Source organism: Brienomyrus brachyistius, chromosome 18, assembly GCF_023856365.1.
Source record: "Brienomyrus brachyistius isolate T26 chromosome 18, BBRACH_0.4, whole genome shotgun sequence".
NCBI lineage: Eukaryota > Metazoa > Chordata > Actinopteri > Osteoglossiformes > Mormyridae > Brienomyrus > Brienomyrus brachyistius.
In genome coordinates this window covers 9,142,320-9,162,595 of record NC_064550.1, presented here as the reverse complement: position 1 = coordinate 9,162,595, position 20,276 = coordinate 9,142,320, and the positions used below count along the sequence as shown (strand labels likewise).

Genomic DNA, 20,276 nt, shown 5'->3' with positions numbered 1-20,276 from the left:
ATCTCCTACACACAATACCAAGGTTACCAACTTTGCTCAGCTGACCGGAGTGAGACGTTCAATTCCCGTAAGATTTCTTTGCGCCAGCCTGAGAGTCTGACAAACACGTCACACCAGATGCATGAGAGATGGAAACCTGGGATATTCAGTCGAATCAGATCAAATATGATGCTAAGTTAGTACTAAGTTAAAATATGTTCCGGACTTGTAACATGCACCCATGATTTGGAACAGTCAGCAGGCTGTCTCTGGCCACGCCCCCTACACTCCGGTCCGGCCCCTGGCTTTTCCTGAATTCTGATTTCTTTACATAAACATTGACTTCATTGATATTGTTATTGATTTATCGACAGACCATCATACGTTTTAGACGTTATAATAACAACACTCTATTGATCCCCAAAGAGAGAAATTCTCTCCTTGCCTGCCCCCTCTTACTGTCCATGATACACAAGCACATATGTAGAAAAACGTCAGCTTGGAAGCCAAGGCTGGACTTAACCTACTCCTTAGGGTTCAACTGGAAACTGCCCCATGGCCGAGCGGTCTAAAGCCTCCCACGCAGCGTAAATGGCCTTTCTAAGTAAGGTGTATTCTGTTCTCCGAAGTAAGGCGTGGGTTCGAATCCAACTTCCGACAAAAGTTCTTCAATCGCTACGGCAGAATTTGAGCAACTGCTTGGCTTTAATTGCTTTGTTTTATTTTTGCGTTTCAGGCAAAACTACATAACACTTAAAGACACTTCCGGCATGTAAATGGAGAACGAAATTATAGTTATACCGAATCTCCTACACACAATACCAAGGTTACCAACTTTGCTCAGCTGACCGGAGTGAGACGTTCAATTCCCGTAAGATTTCTTTGCGCCAGCCTGAGAGTCTGACAAACACGTCACACCAGATGCATGAGAGATGGAAACCTGGGATATTCAGTCGAATCAGATCAAATATGATGCTAAGTTAGTACTAAGTTAAAATATGTTCCGGACTTGTAACATGCACCCATGATTTGGAACAGTCAGCAGGCTGTCTCTGGCCACGCCCCCTACACTCCGGTCCGGCCCCTGGCTTTTCCTGAATTCTGATTTCTTTACATAAACATTGACTTCATTGATATTGTTATTGATTTATCGACAGACCATCATACGTTTTAGACGTTATAATAACAACACTCTATTGATCCCCAAAGAGAGAAATTCTCTCCTTGCCTGCCCCCTCTTACTGTCCATGATACAGGAGCACATATGTAGAAAAACGTCAGCTTGGAAGCCAAGGCTGGACTTAACCTACTCCTTAGAGTTGAACTGGAAACTGCCCCATGGCGAGCGGTCTAAAGCCTCCTGCGCAGCGAAAACGGCCTTTCAAAGTAAGGGGTATTCTGTTCTCCGAAGTAAGGCATGGGTTCGAATCCAACTTCCGACAAAAGTTCTTCAATCGCTACAGCAGAATTTGAGCAACTGCTTGGCTTTAATTGCTTTGTTTAATTTTTGCGTTTCAGGCAAAACTACATAACACTTAAAGACACTTCCGGCATGTAAATGGAGAACGAAATTATAGTTATACCGAATCTCCTACACACAATACCAAGGTTACCAACTTTGCTCAGCTGACCGGAGTGAGACGTTCAATTCCCGTAAGATTTCTTTGCGCCAGCCTGAGAGTCTGACAAACACGTCACACCAGATGCATGAGAGATGGAAACCTGGGATATTCATTCGAATCAGATCAAATATGATGCTAAGTTAGTACTAAGTTAAAATATGTTCCGGACTTGTAACATGCACCCATGATTTGGAACAGTCAGCAGGCTGTCTCTGGCCACGCCCCCTACACTCCGGTCCGGCCCCTGGCTTTTCCTGAATTCTGATTTCTTTACATAAACATTGACTTCATTGATATTGTTATTGATTTATCAACAGACCATCATACGTTTTAGACGTTATAATAACAACACTCTATTGATCCCCAAAGAGAGAAATTCTCTCCTTGCCTGCCCCCTCTTACTGTCCATGATACACGAGCACATATGTAGAAAAACGTCAGCTTGGAAGCCAAGGCTGGACTTAACCTACTCCTTAGGGTTCAACTGGAAACTGCCCCATGGCCGAGCGGTCTAAAGCCTCCTGCGCAGCGAAAATGGCCTTTCAAAGTAAGGGGTATTCTGTTCTCCGAAGTAAGGCGTGGGTTCGAATCCAACTTTCGACAAAAGTTCTTCAATCGCTACAGCAGAATTTGAGCAACTGCTTGGCTTTAATTGCTTTGTTTTATTTTTGCGTTTCAGGCAAAACTACATAACACTTAAAGACACTACGGGCACGTAAATGGAGAACGAAATTATAGTTATACCGAATCTCCTACACACAATACCAAGGTTACCAACTTTGCTCAGCTGACCGGAGTGAGACGTTCAATTCCCGTAAGATTTCTTTGCGCCAGCCTGAGAGTCTGAAAACACGTCACACCAGATGCATGAGAGATGGAAACCTGGGATATTCAGTCGAATCAGATCAAATATGATGCTAAGTTAGTACTAAGTTAAAATATGTTCCGGACTTGTAACATGCACCCATGATTTGGAACAGTCAGCAGGCTGTCTCTGGCCACGCCCCCTACACTCCGGTCCGGCCCCTGGCTTTTCCTGAATTCTGATTTCTTTACATAAACATTGACTTCATTGATATTGTTATTGATTTATCGACAGACCATCATACGTTTTAGACGTTATAATAACAACACTCTATTGATCCCCAAAGAGAGAAATTCTCTCCTTGCCTGCCCCCTCTTACTGTCCATGATACAGGAGCACATATGTAGAAAAACGTCAGCTTGGAAGCCAAGGCTGGACTTAACCTACTCCTTAGGGTTCAACTGGAAACTGCCCCATGGCCGAGCGGTCTAAAGCCTCCTGCGCAGCGAAAATGGCCTTTCAAAGTAAGGGGTATTCTGTTCTCCGAAGTAAGGCGTGGGTTCGAATCCAACTTCCGACAAAAGTTCTTCAATCGCTACAGCAGAATTTGAGCAACTGCTTGGCTTTAATTGCTTTGTTTTATTTTTGCGTTTCAGGCAAAACTACATAACACTTAAAGACACTTCCGGCATGTAAATGGAGAACGAAATTATAGTTATACCGAATCTCCTACACACAATACCAAGGTTACCAACTTTGCTCAGCTGACCGGAGTGAGACGTTCAATTCCCGTAAGATTTCTTTGCGCCAGCCTGAGAGTCTGACAAACACGTCACACCAGATGCATGAGAGATGGAAACCTGGGATATTCAGTCGAATCAGATCAAATATGATGCTAAGTTAGTACTAAGTTAAAATATGTTCCGGACTTGTAACATGCACCCATGATTTGGAACAGTCAGCAGGCTGTCTCTGGCCACGCCCCCTACACTCCGGTCCGGCCCCTGGCTTTTCCTGAATTCTGATTTCTTTACATAAACATTGACTTCATTGATATTGTTATTGATTTATCAACAGACCATCATACGTTTTAGACGTTATAATAACAACACTCTATTGATCCCCAAAGAGAGAAATTCTCTCCTTGCCTGCCCCCTCTTACTGTCCATGATACACGAGCACATATGTAGAAAAACGTCAGCTTGGAAGCCAAGGCTGGACTTAACCTACTCCTTAGGGTTCAACTGGAAACTGCCCCATGGCCGAGCGGTCTAAAGCCTCCTGCGCAGCGAAAATGGCCTTTCAAAGTAAGGGGTATTCTGTTCTCCGAAGTAAGGCGTGGGTTCGAATCCAACTTCCGACAAAAGTTCTTCAATCGCTACAGCAGAATTTGAGCAACTGCTTGGCTTTAATTGCTTTGTTTTATTTTTGCGTTTCAGGCAAAACTACATAACACTTAAAGACACTTCCGGCATGTAAATGGAGAACGAAATTATAGTTATACCGAATCTCCTACACACAATACCAAGGTTACCAACTTTGCTCAGCTGACCGGAGTGAGACGTTCAATTCCCGTAAGATTTCTTTGCGCCAGCCTGAGAGTCTGACAAACACGTCACACCAGATGCATGAGAGATGGAAACCTGGGATATTCAGTCGAATCAGATCAAATATGATGCTAAGTTAGTACTAAGTTAAAATATGTTCCGGACTTGTAACATGCACCCATGATTTGGAACAGTCAGCAGGCTGTCTCTGGCCACGCCCCCTACACTCCGGTCCGGCCCCTGGCTTTTCCTGAATTCTGATTTCTTTACATAAACATTGACTTCATTGATATTGTTATTGATTTATCGACAGACCATCATACGTTTTAGACGTTATAATAACAACACTCTATTGATCCCCAAAGAGAGAAATTCTCTCCTTGCCTGCCCCCTCTTACTGTCCATGATACACAAGCACATATGTAGAAAAACGTCAGCTTGGAAGCCAAGGCTGGACTTAACCTACTCCTTAGGGTTCAACTGGAAACTGCCCCATGGCCGAGCGGTCTAAAGCCTCCCACGCAGCGTAAATGGCCTTTCTAAGTAAGGTGTATTCTGTTCTCCGAAGTAAGGCGTGGGTTCGAATCCAACTTCCGACAAAAGTTCTTCAATCGCTACGGCAGAATTTGAGCAACTGCTTGGCTTTAATTGCTTTGTTTTATTTTTGCGTTTCAGGCAAAACTACATAACACTTAAAGACACTTCCGGCATGTAAATGGAGAACGAAATTATAGTTATACCGAATCTCCTACACACAATACCAAGGTTACCAACTTTGCTCAGCTGACCGGAGTGAGACGTTCAATTCCCGTAAGATTTCTTTGCGCCAGCCTGAGAGTCTGACAAACACGTCACACCAGATGCATGAGAGATGGAAACCTGGGATATTCAGTCGAATCAGATCAAATATGATGCTAAGTTAGTACTAAGTTAAAATATGTTCCGGACTTGTAACATGCACCCATGATTTGGAACAGTCAGCAGGCTGTCTCTGGCCACGCCCCCTACACTCCGGTCCGGCCCCTGGCTTTTCCTGAATTCTGATTTCTTTACATAAACATTGACTTCATTGATATTGTTATTGATTTATCAACAGACCATCATACGTTTTAGACGTTATAATAACAACACTCTATTGATCCCCAAAGAGAGAAATTCTCTCCTTGCCTGCCCCCTCTTACTGTCCATGATACAGGAGCACATATGTAGAAAAACGTCAGCTTGGAAGCCAAGGCTGGACTTAACCTACTCCTTAGGGTTCAACTGGGAACTGCCCCATGGCCGAGCGGTCTAAAGCCTCCTGCGCAGCGAAAATGGCCTTTCAAAGTAAGGGGTATTCTGTTCTCCGAAGTAAGGCGTGGGTTCGAATCCAACTTCCGACAAAAGTTCTTCAATCGCTACAGCAGAATTTGAGCAACTGCTTGGCTTTAATTGCTTTGTTTAATTTTTGCGTTTCGGGCAAAACTACATAACACTTAACGACACTACGGGCATGTAAATGGAGAACGAAATTATAGTTATACCGAATCTCCTACACACAATACCAAGGTTACCAACTTTGCTCAGCTGACCGGAGTGAGACGTTCAATTCCCGTAAGATTTCTTTGCGCCAGCCTGAGAGTCTGACAAACACGTCACACCAGATGCATGAGAGATGGAAACCTGGGATATTCAGTCGAATCAGATCAAATATGATGCTAAGTTAGTACTAAGTTAAAATATGTTCCGGACTTGTAACATGCACCCATGATTTGGAACAGTCAGCAGGCTGTCTCTGGCCACGCCCCCTACACTCCGGTCCGGCCCCTGGCTTTTCCTGAATTCTGATTTCTTTACATAAACATTGACTTCATTGATATTGTTATTGATTTATCGACAGACCATCATACGTTTTAGACGTTATAATAACAACACTCTATTGATCCCCAAAGAGAGATATTCTCTCCTTGCCTGCCCCCTCTTACTGTCCATGATACACAAGCACATATGTAGAAAAACGTCAGCTTGGAAGCCAAGGCTGGACTTAACCTACTCCTTAGGGTTCAACTGGAAACTGCCCCATGGCCGAGCGGTCTAAAGCCTCCCACGCAGCGTAAATGGCCTTTCTAAGTAAGGTGTATTCTGTTCTCCGAAGTAAGGCGTGGGTTCGAATCCAACTTCCGACAAAAGTTCTTCAATCGCTACGGCAGAATTTGAGCAACTGCTTGGCTTTAATTGCTTTGTTTTATTTTTGCGTTTCTTTATTTTTGGTTGAATTTTAACAAGTACAAACATGCCCGAAAGAAGCAGAAGAGCAAATGCCGAGTTTAGACAAGCACAAGCGAAACCAACATACAGCACGTCGTTTTAAAAGAAGCACTTTTTTAATTTAATCAACATGCTTAAAGAACTAGAAGAAAAACTTTAGCGGTATTTACCAGTGTTAGGTTGAAGAAAGCCTTTAAACAGCAAATTTTTAGAAGAAATAGGCCAAAAGGCGAAATGAGTCCCAGAGCTCGGGTATAATCGGCAGGTCTGTTTGAAAAAAGCGGTCGAAATAGACCGAAGTGGCCAGCCCCTTTCAAAATGGCGACACCAGCGGAGCGCCTGTTATTTCAAATAAACGTCATGGTTGTAGGGGATTAAATAATGAAGCACTTTTATGCTAATGTGAATAAATTAAAACGCTCTAAGCATTTCAACAAGAATCAAGGAATAACGCGGTTAATTCTTGATTAAATTAGCGAATGCGCTCTCCTCTCTGGCTCGCTCTCATGCAGCGCATGCGCGTAGAGCCACACAGTATTTTCTTTGAAGAGCCGACTCTCTCGCATTAATTTATTTAAACGAGAATTAACAGGGTTATTCCTTGACTTTTTAAAATAACGCTAAAGTTTCTCTTTAAAACATTTCGATGCTTTCTTGTGGTGCCCAAAGCACAGAATACCCACACTGCTCTGACTACGCCACCTCCTGGTAAGGGCAGGAGGAACCCCTAATGTTCCTTCTGTAACGTGGCTAAGTTCGAACCCTCCCCGCAAAAGGACAACAAAGGCATATGAAAATAAAACCCAATCCACTTTATTACAAATATGTAAAATCAATTAGTCAAATAAAACAGGCTGCTGGCAGGGTTGGGGCAGCTGACTATCCTCCAGATAGTAAGGTCAGATCAGCACGCGCAGCTCTCAGCTCAGGAGGCCCCTGGTGACAAAGAAAAGAGCAAAACCACACATCATGCAACACGACAAACACTACACACAACAGTACAGTGTCCGCTCAGTGTGGCACCCCAACAGCAGAGCAAAAGCCTGTGCGGATCCGGCCTTGTACAGAAAGATCCCATGTACAAACATAAGGGGAGGGTAGATGATGCAAGATGAGGAAGCCAGTAGTGGATGATGTCCGATGTCCACCGCCCAAAATACAATACTAAAATTACACTTGCAACTTACAAGCCTATCAAGTAAACCTAAAACAGTGGCTAGTCTGGTCCTTTGCAGGAATGCTTAATGCCCTCGCAGCACAGCAACACCAAGAGGAAGCGTTCCAATGCTACAGGTACAAAGAAACAATCAACAAAGAAACATAGAACCTTTTAAATCCCACAGTATAACCCAAGTTACCAGAGCCTCAGTGTCTGTAGCCCAGCAGCTCGTAGGGGATCACGTCAAATGATAAAATTCCAAACCTCGCATCCTCCATGAAGAGTTACATGCTGCTAGCAGTCACCCTGGTAAAATTAAAATTTAAATTAAACATTCAAGTTCTCAAACAAACCCTCTCCTCCTTTCCTTACCCACAGGGAAGAAGAACCCACCCCATGTCCAGTTGTAAAACACAGCAGCAAGAGAATGAGATTCCATCTTGGCAGCCTTTTATAACTTCCTGGTAGGTCATATGACCTGGCTCAAGTGGTTGCCAATATAGTGTAATTACCAGTGCCGTGCAACTACTCCTACCAGCCTGTTCAGATCCCCACATTCTTTTAAAATACGCCGTGGTGCTTGTGCCTACTCCTAACAGCCCGTGCCTGTGGCCGGACGGGCCCCGCTGGATGTGTATGCGCTAGCTTGCATTCATCCTGCCATATGTTTTATTATTCCATAAAAACGCAATTAAAAATAACACAAATAAATACATGTAATGTATTTTTATTCTATTAAAGTTTAACAGCAACCCTTATCACCCAAACCATATGGCCCCCTATCGGCAATGTAAGGTATATGGAGAAAACACTCGACCAATGAGAATAAGGGATACGTTCCCCATCCCTCTTATGACGTCATAATTCATAATAACAATAACGTCCAAATTTAAGCTCCGCCCAATGTACCACAGACTTTTAAGTACAAATTATTTAAAAATACAATTATAACATGTCATAATTACAAAATATTATTAAACTGTAATAAGCCAAATCGTGCTAAATACTATTTTTAAATAAAATCCATCCATCCATCCATTTATTTTCCAAACCGCTTATCCTACTGGGTGGCGGGGGGTCCGGAGCCTATCCCAGAAGCAATGGGCACGAGGCTTTAAATAAAATAATCTTTGTAATTTAAAAACACATATCCATCCATCCTCCAAACCGCTTATCCTACTGGGTCACGGGGGGTCCGGAGCCTATCCCGGAAGCAATAGACACGAGGCAGGGAACAACCCAGGATGGGGGGTCAGCCCATCACAGGGCACACTCACACACTCTCACATGCACACCTATGGGCAAATTAGTAACTCCAATTAGCCTCAGCATGTTTTTGGACTGTGGGGGAAACCAGAGTCCCCAGAGGAAACCCCACGACGACATGGGGAGAACATGCAAACTCTGCACGCATGTGACCCAGGTGGAGACCCGAACCCAGGTCCCAGAGGTGTGAGGCAACAGTGCTAACCACTGCACCACCATGCCGCCCCCTAAAAACACATATATACACAATAATTCAAATAAGTGCTAAGTACAACCTTTGTTAAGAAAAAAAAACTGCAATTAATCAATTTGTGAAATCGCCCAGCTGCCGTGAAGCAGTAGTGAGCGGAAATGATACTTATCTGCTCATGCACAGTCCAGTTCGGGTTTACGGTCTAAACTGGGAAAAGTCTATAAGCAGTTCAATGTGTCCCTAGAAATGCAGGTATCCCCAGGAGTAAGATATCAAACCAGATATGGACTACATTGGCTGACACGTTCAGTGACACGTCAGCATCATAACGCCTACTGAGGACAAGAATATAGATGATAGAAATCACTGTTCACCTCACTGTGTTATGCTTTGTCTGGTGTACGGTACGGCGAGTGTCGAGTCTAGCAGATATGTACTAGTGGGCGGTCACTGGAACACTCCGTAGCGTCCGTCGAGTGTACATGCCTCCGAGCAGGGTGCTCAGCAGGAGCTCACAGCAGCAGCTTGATTTTGGGTTTCGATCAGACTCCCTGGGTAGAAAATGCTGTTAGCACACTAACAGCACATATAACCAGCGTGCAAAAGCACTCAGGGTGTGGGATGAAATTATTACTTCGGGAAACAAATTTAATAAGGTCACTTTAAAGATAAAATTACATAAAATATAATTCTGAGGCGAATGTCTATTATATCTCCATATGTGTTTGAAATTGTTAGATGCCTTTCAATAAACCATTTCAATAAACAACCTTGTGAATGATTTAAAAGCAGCAGCATCTATTTTCATTATTTCACCAGCATAAACCTACCAATTTTCACCTTTCATGATGCAGTATTTGGGATATGAAGGTTTTGGGGGTGTGAATGTAGTATTCTGAAACAGACTCCATTTGAAAACTGGTCTCAGGTTCAAACATGCAGCCAAAACATAAAATAGATACATATAAACATAAGAACATAAGAACTATACAAACGAGAGGAGGCTATTCGGCCCATCAAGCTCGCTTGGGGAGAACTAAACTAATAGCTCAGAGTCGTTAAAATCTCATCCAGCTCTGATTTAAAGGAACCCAAGGATTCAGCTTGCACTACATTATCAGGAAGGCTATTCCATACTCTGACTACACGCTGTGTAAAGAAGTGCTTCCTTAAAGATTGGTAGATTCCATGAGAGGTACCCCTTTAAATACGGTTTATTCCCACCACCCCACAAAATTAGTACATTTTAAAAACACAACCGTGCTACATACATATAACAAAACATATGCACAACTTTTATTTTGAATAATAAAACACCCGGTCATGGTACATTTTAAAAACTCATTTGATAAATGTACACAAGCTTGAAAAATAAAACACACGTATACATGATACATTTTAAAACACTTGTGCAACTTTGAAAATAAAAAAAACTTCATATTACATTAACAAAATCTCCTTTGATAAAATCCCTACAAACTTTTTACAACTTTGCTTTTGTAAAATAAAAGCCATGTTCATATTAGATTTCAAAACTAATTCACAAAATGAATGCATAAAACTTTGTACATTTTAAAAATACGTTTGGGCTGCAAACATATAACAAAATGTTTTTGTAAAACACCCAAACATCTTACATCTTAAAACATCTGTACATCTTACTTTGAAAAACTTTTATGTTACGTCTTAAAACAGTTGTACATCTTACTTTGAAAAACTTTAATGTTACATTTTAAAACATTTGTACATCTTACTTTGAAAAACTTTCATGTTACATTTTAAAATACTTGTACATCTTACTTTGAAAAACTTTCATGTCACATTTTAAAACATTTGTACATCTTACTTTGAAAAACGTTCATGTTACGTCTTAAAATATTTGTGTAACTAAAAACTATGGTCAAGTTATATTACCATTCTTTAAAGTTTTAAAGTGTATTTGCATTTAATGTGTAAATGCAGCTTACTGGTTGCTATTAAATGTAATTAAATAATCATGTACACCTTCTTTAAAATAACAAGACTATATCCTAAATTCTTACACCCTTGCCTGATTCCACAGTTCCTACCCCTCACTTATATGGCCCCCCTCCCACCCTTCCATGACTTGTGAGATAAGGAAAGCACACTTCCCAACCTTTGGTTGTGCGCTTGTGCGCATGCTTGGGGTTTTGCTGTGTGTGTGTGTCTGTCTGTGTTTGTGTCTGTGTAGGTTGTTCATCTTGCGTCCAAAGTTAAGGTTATATTTTATACTACTTTAAAATAACACATTTTTGTTTGACTGTTTAACAAACACATCTAAAGTTTTTATACATTTAAACATTAACAAAAGCTGTTAATGTGTTTTCTTTAAAATTTACAAGTCTATTTTGTGTGGTTTTTTACAATAAGACTCATGAACGACTAAGTTAGTATGTTTTGGGGTCTGTATACACATGGCGGTCCTATACTTTCACAGACCTAAAGTTAAACTCTATAGCCCCTGACCACCGGTGTGCGTGTGTGTGTGTGTGTGTGTGTGTGTTTGTGCACATGAGCATGAATATACATTTACTGAAAAAACATATTTATTAAAATAACTAAGGCTTTATTCTGTCAAAAACAATTTTTAAATAATTCTAGCAGATAAATGGGGTCGTTATAGTAAATCTGTAGTCTCCCTGCATAGTGGATGACTGCTGACACTGTTGAATTTGAACTATGTTTCATTAACTATCAAACAGTCTGCAGCTCCGTTACCGTTGTCAACTTAGCATTGTACTCCAGCAAGCATCTCAGATCAAGCTTGTAGATTATATAAGCTGGGGCCGTGGGCACCTTGTAGGATGTCTTTATTAAAATAACTAAGACCTTATTCTTTAAAGTTTTTAATGTGTATTTGCAGCATGGTGCTAAATGCAGCTTACTGGTTCCTATTAAATATAATTAAATAATCATGTACACCTTCTTTAAATATAATTAAATAATCATGTACACCTTCTTTAAAATAACAAGACTATATCCTAAATTCTTACACCCCTGCCTGATTCCACAGTTCCTACCCCACACTTATGTGGCCCCCCCTCCCACCCTTCCATGACTTGTGAGATAAGAAAAGCAGACTTCTGCCTGCCTGGTCGGTCATTTCTAGCTGCTATTTAGGTTCTTCCTCAAATCCTGTTGCGTAAATGACTTATATTCCACTCATATTAATTTAAATCAAAACAATCCTTATACATTTTAATAAAAAACGTGAACTATATATGTTTGGTGTTTTTTGATTGAGCAAACTCTTTTGTGTTTTTGTGTGCGTGTCCGATACAACTGTAGTTTGTATCAACTTTTTTTTTAGTTTGACCTCCGGGGTGTGTGTTTGTCCGCATGCGCGTGAATAAACATTTACTGAAAAACGTATTTATTAAAATAACTAAGACTTTATTCTGTCAAAGTTTTAAAAAATGTGTTTTGATGCATGTCACTAAATGCTGCTTAATAGTACCTAACCGGGGCTGCTCCCCCAGAGACAGTTGCTAGTCCATTTATTCTTTTAAAGACTACTGATTCCAATTTGGTGCCATATGCTTTTATCTTGTAGGCCGTAGGATAGCTCCGTTTCTACCAGCTATAGGCCATGGTACGTCTGGGCTATTATGCTTAAATTCTTTATTAATTAGCGTTGGCTATGTGCTTTATAACACTGCTGATTCAGGTCTCTTGTAGATTTTCTCTTGACCGGTCAGCGCAGTCTCTCTCTCTTGTACATAGAAAAAACAGAGAATACCTATTATTAGAATGTTATTTTTAATTTAATTTAATTTAATTTAATTAATTAGCATTTTTATCACGCGAATAAAAGAAATAATATACTCACCGGGTAAGGCCTGGATGAACCTCTTTGGCTGGCAGGAAGGGTAAGACCTCGAAGATACTTGTGCCTCTGCCCTAGGAGGAATAGGCCCCCCCGCTCGCCGCAATACAATTTAATTGTCTCTGTCACCCCATATCTGCACGGTCATGTATGACAAACAAAACTATAAACAGAATTTACTGGCGGGCAAATTGTCAGACTTGATGTATGACCAGGTGGTACGGCCTTGATGATGCTACTCGTGCCTGTGTAAGAAAATTATCTGTAATTTGGGACGTATGTGAAAACAAAACTTTAAACAGAATTTACTGGAGGGCAAAAGTGTCAGACTCGATGTATGGCCCGCGTGGCCGGGTAGGGGGGCGCCTCGATGGCCAGGTGGCACGGCCCTGCAGAATTTACTGGCGGACAAATTGACAGACTCGATGTATGTCTCGACTTATGACCTTTACAAATTGGCGCCATACGCCGATGTGATACAAACGCTTGCGTGAGGAAAAAACACACGGTCAAAACTAGCGCCGAGCGTTTTTATTGGACGATAGACCCTGCACCTCCTCCTCTCATTCTTTGCTCCAACTTTACCATTTTATCCCACAGTCTCTCACAGTTTCTCTCAGACTCGCGCAGCAGCACGCCTCTCAGCTCTCCCGCATCGCTCTCTCCGAGGATTATCCAAAGCCGTGCGGACCTTTCCGCGCTACCGCACCAGTATGTGAATAAGTCCTTTGCTGATTCTCCGAAGCCCGGGGACCTTACCACGCTACCGCACACCGTACGCTCGCGCTCCATCAGGTAACCCAGCCACGCTCACTCCCGCCCGCGCCCCACAAAATAATAATAATAATAACTTATTCAAATAACACACGCTCATAAGCACTCTCATCAATATCATTTTTAAAATAATACACACTCATAAGCACTCTCCTCAATATCATTTTAAAATAATAAACATTTAAAATAAGCATTTAAAATAATAAATAATTAAATCCAAATACCATTGCATCACTAACACAACCAACCCAGGCCCCCTAAGCCACAATCATTTAAAATAATAAATAAATAATTAAATACAAATACCATTGCAGCAGTTACACAACCAACCCCCGGGGAAGAAGACAAAAAAAAAATATTTAAATAAATAATTAAATCCACATGCTATTGCGTCAGTTACACAACCAAGCTCAACCCACTACAACATAAGCTCCGCCCACTGAACTTTTGAACGTGACCTTTGACCCGACCTGTCATTTTGACGAAAGCGGTATTGCATCTCTCTCTAGCGGGGAAGGAGGCAACCCACAGTCCAAGGCTACTTGCCAGATCATTACCTCAGCAAACTAGCTTCTCAGCTGAGTCAAATTCTTCTGCACGTCCTCCGCAAGGGATCTTTGAGTCCTTCTCGACTCCTTTGACTCCTCGACTGGGAAAGCAGAGCTCCAGCAGCAGGGTCCTCCTTTACTTCAGTTTTACCAGATCATTACACAGCGACCAGGGTGGGAGTTTGAGGTATAGGTGTTTGGTGACAATCATTGTGTTGACATATAGACAGTGTTCCAATTACACAATGGGTGTTTTCTATTTCTACTCCTTTTTCAGAGCTCAACATCAAGCATACATATATAAACTTTTGTGAACAAATATTATGAAAATATCAAGTAATTGTCTTCCTAATAAAGAGGATGCTATGTTTTATTTTTATTAGAACTCCAGCCAATTTCTGAGTGTTTTTCTGTCCCTTCATTTATAGGCTTTTAATAAGTTATAAAAAAATTTTTTTCTGTGGTGTGTGGATCATTGGGGAAGAGAATTTGCGCTTTGTTTTCTACTAATGTGAATAATATCAATGTTTATTGGATTGTTAGGGGTGCGTTTTGGTGGAAAAATATATTCTTCGTTGCGCACAGATCGATGCCATAAATACTGGGATTAATAATAGGAGGGATGACTAAAAATGCCACCGACATAAAGCTGCTAAACCACTGGAAGGTTTTTATCATTGAATGCATCAAGGAAGGAGAAAAAGAATCAGACTGTCACCACAGTTGCTGCTGCTGCACCACAGCTAGGCCTGCACCTCCCTGACAATGCCAGTGACATCATCAACCTACTGAAACAATGCAGAGTGCTATGACGGGAGGGTCCTGGGCCTGGCCTGCCCTGCCCACTGGAGTTATCAAGCGGGAGGCAGCACACGGCCAGCGTTACATAAATATATTATTTTTAGTAGAGGCTCTACGTCTTTATTATATAGAAATTTGAACCATCTTTTTTGACCAATGATTTTATTTTTAGATTGATTCCCCCTCTCTAAACTGTTATCAATCCCTCACTCTCATCTACAGTTCACCACTGCTGTCAGCGGCCAAATCTCTGCCAATCTCTCAGCCGAGCATCATGAGAGTTGGAGGCAAATCCGGCAATGCCCTGCATCGTATCGTGTTGAATTGTACTCCACTGCAATAGGGGTGTTGTATCACAGTAGTAGTTGTTTTATATGAATCTTTAATGTATCGGATCTTTGGCGATGCATCGAGATGTGTATCGCATCGCCTCAGAGATAGATGCATATCCCTATAAAGCATATGTCTGAACAAAAAAAAATTTACTTCACTTTACGTGTTTATGCATCCAGTTATGCTTCAAATTGTGCGGGGCACTTAATGAAGTCTTTGCAGTTTTAATAGTAGGCTTATGCCTGTTTCATATAGCTCTAATATATGTGTTAGAAAATTACTTATTTTCTTGTCATTTTTTATTTGTTATTTTTCCATCCATCCATTTTCTGAAGCTGCTTGTCTGGGGGGGGGGGGGGGGTCTGGAGCCTGTGGGTGTAAAGTAGGGAACAACCCAGGATGGGGTGCAAACCCATTGCAGGGCACACTCATACACCATTTGCTCACTAGGGGCACTCTGAATCATTCATTTGGTAACTCCAGTTTACCTCAGCCTGTTCCTGAGCTGCAGGGAGAAGCTGGGGAACCCAGAGGAAACCCCACAATGACACAGGGAGAACATTCAAACTCCACACACATGGAACCATGGCAGAGACTCGAACCCTGGTCCGAGACGTGTGAAATAACAATGATAACCACAGCGCCACCGTGCAGCCCCACATGTTATTGTTGGTGTGCAGTGTAAACCTTGTGTTTCATGATAAACACACACAAACACATATACACTGCCTACATTTTTACACATTTGACACATACCAGCTGATACATAAACACAGACAATAATATAAACATTACATATTTTAGCTAGAAGCATGTTTATCTCAGAAAGAGGTTATTCTATTTTTTTTATTTTCTGTATTAAAACAACCATAATATATTAGAAACAAGCCAGAAACAATTAAATTTAAGAATGCCATAATATACAGTACATTTACTGGTGATACAGTTAAACATAAGATAATGAGAAATAGATAAGATGGATGTTTTGGTCTCATTGACACATTTTTGTCGCCTCTCTCTAGCCTGCCCAGCACAGCACAGCACACTAATCACTGCAGCTCACGCAGTGCAGCTCCCTATAGACACTGCAAGTCTGTTAAAAGCCAGAAGCATCTCATCACTAGCCGCTTGGGAAAACATAAGTGTGATACAACTGTGAGCTCTAGCTGTCTATTATAATCAGCACCGGTCAACCAATTAGACGACACATGTGGCCACCTGGGCTGCAACGTCGACTACTGTAAATGTGCATGTGATTCAGGAGCACATTAACTCTATTTAACTCTATCTTCTTAAAGGCAACATTAATAACCACCTTCAGCTCAAATTGTATATATATACTATATGTGCAGATGATTAAGATAAATTAACATGTATTCAATTAAACATGTATTTAAAGCAGTATGTTCAAAAGTTTTCATTAAATTCACACTTTAAATGAGGTACTTTAATGAGTGTAGGATAGCTAACTTTAAGAAAAATATATAGAGAACATATCTACCTAAGAAATCACATTATTCAAAATGCGAAGCCACACTCCAAAAGTTACCCTCCTTTACAGTATTTACAGATTTTTGAGCGTATAGATTGGAGATTGATGCCATAAATAAGGGGATTAATAACAGGAGGGATGACTAAAAATGCCACAGAAATAAAGCTGCTAAACCACTGTGGAATGTTTTTATCGCTAAATGCATCAAGGAAGGAGAAAAATAGATAGTTAATGCAGCTTAGTAAATGGGGAAGACATGTTTGCATGAATTTAGATTGCTTTTCTTTTGATTTCCTGCAGGCAGAAATTAATTTACTGTAGGAGTAGACGACAAATATGGCCATTGATAAGTATATACATCCTGTTACTAAATTGAATGTAAATCCCACATTCTCCTGTTTGCAGGTTGAAACAGTTATTTTACAATACAGAGTGCTGACATATGGCCCGCAAAAAGGAAGAGTAATTTTCAGAATAATGGAACACAGAACTGTGCAGGATGGAAGTATCCAAATAAAAATTAACAGCTTGCCTGTAGTAACAGGTGTCATTACAGTACTGTAATGCAAAGGCCTGCATATTGCTACATACCTGTCAATTGCCATCACTGTTAAATTGGTAAATTCACATAATGCATATGAGAAGATGACAAAGGTCTGAAGTAAACATCCACTGTTGGAAATCAAATATGTGTCAGAGAGTAAGTCAGACAGAAATTTAGGGTAAAATCCCACAGTGCCGTACAACCCATTTATACACAAGTTACAGAGGAAAATGTACATCGGCTGATGTAGGTCCTTCTCCAGCAAGATCGTAATAATTATAGTCAGATTCAGGAAGAGAGTGAAAATATAACCTTGAAGAGAAAATGCAAATATCATGTATTTGTTTGTTCTGGATTCATTCAGTGCCTTAAGGGTGATATAAGCAACAGTGGATGTTTCCATTTTTAATAAAATATATCTGGATGGTCTGGAAAAAAGGGAAAAATGTCATTAATTTCAAATATATTTTCATATGCTCTGCATTTATATATACTGTAGTTACAACTTCAATGCACTGTTATCCACGTAGAATATTTCTTCCCTCGCTGGTGTCCTTCTAGGGTAATATTGAACAGAAGAGGTTTTCATCTGCTACAGGAACACGAGTCAGAATCCTAGAAAGAAGAAGAGTGAAGACACACAAAGTCCAAATGAACGAGAGGTTCCCAAGCAAGCTGCGTGTTTTCTGTGAATTCCAGCCATGAGTCAGACCTCGTAACATCGCGTCACTACCCTAGATAGGAGAAGCGGGTGGAAGATGGATGGATGTCTATTTAAGATGACAAATACAAGAGTAAAACATTCAAAGAAAAACTGCTAAACCTTTGCTATTTTACCACGTTGTCTTGTCTCCAGGTTCTCGTTCTGAGCCTCTTCCTTCTCACGCTCCGATGCTCAGACACTGCAGTGAGAGCAGTGATGGTGTCTTTATATATATAATCAAGGTATTCCTGTGAGATCGAGGCTTACATTTTTTTTCCTCGGCACTGGAATGATTTTGGAATGACTTCATCGTGAATGATGTAATGGTTGAGGTCCTTTGTCGTTAATGATGACAAGTATCCAAGGTTTCTAAACCTTTCAGCTAAATAGCCCAAACATCATTTATCATGCCCCCCTGACCAAAATTTGCTGACCTGGTGGGGGGGGGGATTTATATGGATAAATAGTAAATACACAGACACACAGGCATACACACACACACAATGTATTTCCCATATGCAAACAAATTTTAGTTTAATATCATTTAAAACTAACACATTTTGTCATAGGACATAACATTAGAAAACGTTAACAGTGTGGTTTGTTGCTAGATTTTTTTTCCACCTTTCGGTTCGTTCCTGAGAGCGGGTTTGACATTGTTGTTGAAGTTGTCATCTGTCCCATAACGTAAAATTAGATGATGTATGCAATTTTTGCCAATATACAATTTTTTACATCTAAGAAGTCTACCATGATCTGCACTGAGGTATCTTTGCAGCCTTTGATTTTCGTAAAGTGTTCGACTAGGTTGATGGCCCTGTGTGGCATCCTGAGACTTTGCAGGATCCCCCCGAAGTTGCTGGACGTCGTGGCCGGCCTGTACACTGGTGCTGTGAGTGCTGTGCGGAGTGGAGGGAGAACCCCTGCGTATTTTCCAGTTGATTTTGGGGTTCACCAGGGGTGTGTTCTTGCTCCTGCGCTGTTCATTGCTTGTATGGACTGGGTGATGGGCAGGGTTTTGGGGTCCAGTGGCTGTGGGGCGTCCGTTGGTGAAGAAAGATTTACTGATCTTGAGTCAATGGAGGCTCTGATCGGGGCTCTCGAGAGAGTCTGAGTGTCTGGGATTGTGGGTGTCCTGGTTAAAGACTAAGATCCAGGCATTTAATGACTTCTTAGGCACAGCCATTAGTAATGTGTCTGTCTGTGGGGAAAATGTCGATCTTGTCGAGAGATCTGCCTACCTCGGCAGTGACATTCATGTCTCTGGTGACTCTTCCTATGAAGTCAGCAGACGGATTGGAAGAGCATGGGGGGTCATGAGGTCGCTGGAATGGGGTGTGTGGCGCTCCCGATATCTTTGCAAGAGGACGAAGGTCCATGTCTTGTTGTATGGCTGTGAGACATGGACACGATCCAGTGAGCTGAGAAGAATACTGGACTCATTTGATACAGTGTCTCTTTGAAGAATCCTTGGGTTCCGCTGATTTGACTTTGTGTTGAATGAGCGGTTGCTAGAGGAGCAAACTGAAACTGGGTCTGAAACTGCAGAGGGTCCCGTCACTCTGGAAGACATCCTGTTTGGTTCCTGTCCCCAGAAAGATCCACCCTTCAACCCCCAGCGACAACAGGCCAGTGGCTCTGACTTCACATGTCATGAAAGTGCTGGAGAGACTTATCCTGAAACATCTGCGGCTGCTGGTGGAGCCTGAGCTGGACCCCCTACAGTTTGCTTACCGGCCCCACATCGGCGTGGAGGACGCGATCATCTACCTGCTGAACCAGGCTTATTCTCATTTTGACATTGTTGGAAACACTGTGAGGGTCATGTTTTTTTACTTCTGCAGTGCCTTTAACACAATCAGACCATCACTGCTGGGGAATAAGCTCACGGAAATGCAGGTGGACACCCCACTGGTAGCCTGGATTACGGACTACCTAACAAATCGACCACAGCATGTCCGGCTGAAGAGCTGCTGCTCTGATAGCATCCTGAGCAGCACGGGGGCGCCACAGGGGACTGTCCTATCTCCCTTCCTCTTCACCCTCTACACGTCTGACTTCAGGTACAGGTCTCAGTCGTGTCACCTGCAGAAATTCTCTGATGACTCTGCCATTGTGGCCTGTGTCAGGGACAGACAGGAGGATGAATACAGGAGTGTGGTGGACAGCTTTGTTGAGTGGTGTGAGCTGAACCATTTACAGCTAAACATCACAAAAACAAATGAACTGGTTGTGGACTTTAGGAAGCAGGCTCCTCTTTCCACCCCTGTCACCATCAGAGGAACAGATGTTGAGGTGGTTGAGGATTACAGATACCTGGGGGTTCACATTGACAGTAAGCTGGACTGGTCCAAGAACACAGATATTGTTTTCAAGAAAGGGCAGAGCCGGCTTTACCTACTGAGGAGGCTCAGGT

General features: G+C 41.7%; 1 protein-coding gene across 7 annotated transcripts in view; it reads right to left on the bottom strand.

Annotated features, from left to right (window-relative positions):
- LOC125712859 (olfactory receptor 4M1-like) overlaps positions 1 to 20,276 on the bottom strand; it is a 69,836-nt gene that overhangs the window by 45,716 nt on the left and 3,844 nt on the right. The window contains exons 1-2 of one of the 7 annotated variants that reach the window (XR_007383413.1): positions 17,981 to 18,052; positions 16,340 to 17,772 (exon numbers count right to left, since the gene is read on the bottom strand). The exons of 1 other annotated variant lie outside the window; for it this stretch is intronic. The gene's annotated coding sequence lies outside the window, so the exon portion shown is untranslated. Of the gene's footprint in view, positions 1 to 16,017; positions 17,773 to 17,980; positions 18,067 to 20,276 lie in introns of those variants that run through there. 5 more of the 7 variants (XR_007383414.1, XR_007383412.1, XM_048983380.1 and 2 more) reach the window with 5 other exon arrangements.